This window comes from Pteropus vampyrus, unplaced genomic scaffold (assembly GCF_000151845.1).
Source record: "Pteropus vampyrus isolate Shadow unplaced genomic scaffold, Pvam_2.0 Scaffold28, whole genome shotgun sequence".
Lineage (NCBI taxonomy): Eukaryota > Metazoa > Chordata > Mammalia > Chiroptera > Pteropodidae > Pteropus > Pteropus vampyrus.
In genome coordinates, this window is record NW_011888809.1 from 4765439 (window position 1) to 4766361 (window position 923).

Consider the following 923-nt stretch of genomic DNA (forward strand, 5'->3'; position numbering starts at 1 on the left):
GGGTGCTTACTCCAACGCCAGTTCCACAGGCACTTCCTCTTACTACCTACTGGCCGGAGACACCAGGTCAGACACACTCAGTGTCCAGCCCAGCACCTGCTCACCTTCTACATTATGGCTACCTAACAGGGCAAAGGGAAAAAGCTGTGTCATAGGCCCATGTCACCAGAATTGGGGGTTTGCACTGTTCTTTAATTATTTAAAACAGTCATCCTCTACCCAATATATCTAAAGGGTATACATATTCCTGCGTAAACTTTGGGACTGGAACTGGGTTCCTCCATAGGTGGGAGGGGAGGGGCAGTGTTAGAACGTGAGGAGTCATGACCAACAAGGGAGGTCTTAGCGCAAAAAGTGGACAAGCAAGGTGATTCTATCACACTCCCCCAAGTAAACTGCACCCACTGCCACTGAGAATCACTCCTTTAAAAACATCTCTTTATAGATGTGCCCCCTCTTTCTCTTATGCATTAGCTGAGGGGATCACAGCATAGATTTTAATTTTCCCCTAATTCGGTGTCCATGTTTCTGAGTCTCCAGATACATGGCCTTTCCTAGAGCTCTCACCATGTGTTCCAAGCTCTCACTATGCTTGACAGCTCCTTGTCTTCAACTCCCCCAACTTCCACTTCTTATTCGTGGCCTTCCAGACACAGCCAGCAATTACCGCTCTGCTTGTCCAAAACCTCGGGGGACCTCAGGCTCTGCTCTTGCCTTGAGCTCCTGGAAAGACTGAAAGTGATCATAGAGATCGTCATGATTTAGGGACAGAAGACAATGTTAAAAGAAGCACCATATTTTGTTGTTATTGAGGCCGAGTTGTTTGGGGGGTGTTCTAAGCATCATGGGAAGTTCTAACATCGTACACCGTATGCATTGTAACATCTTTAGATTTGAACTGGAACTGAAGCCAACAGGAGAAG

The 923-nt window shown here is 46.9% G+C and overlaps 1 protein-coding gene across 1 annotated transcript in view; it reads left to right on the forward strand.

Moving 5' to 3' along the window:
* Window positions 1–923, forward strand: part of APOB (apolipoprotein B) — a 72783-nt gene that overhangs the window by 53644 nt on the left and 18216 nt on the right.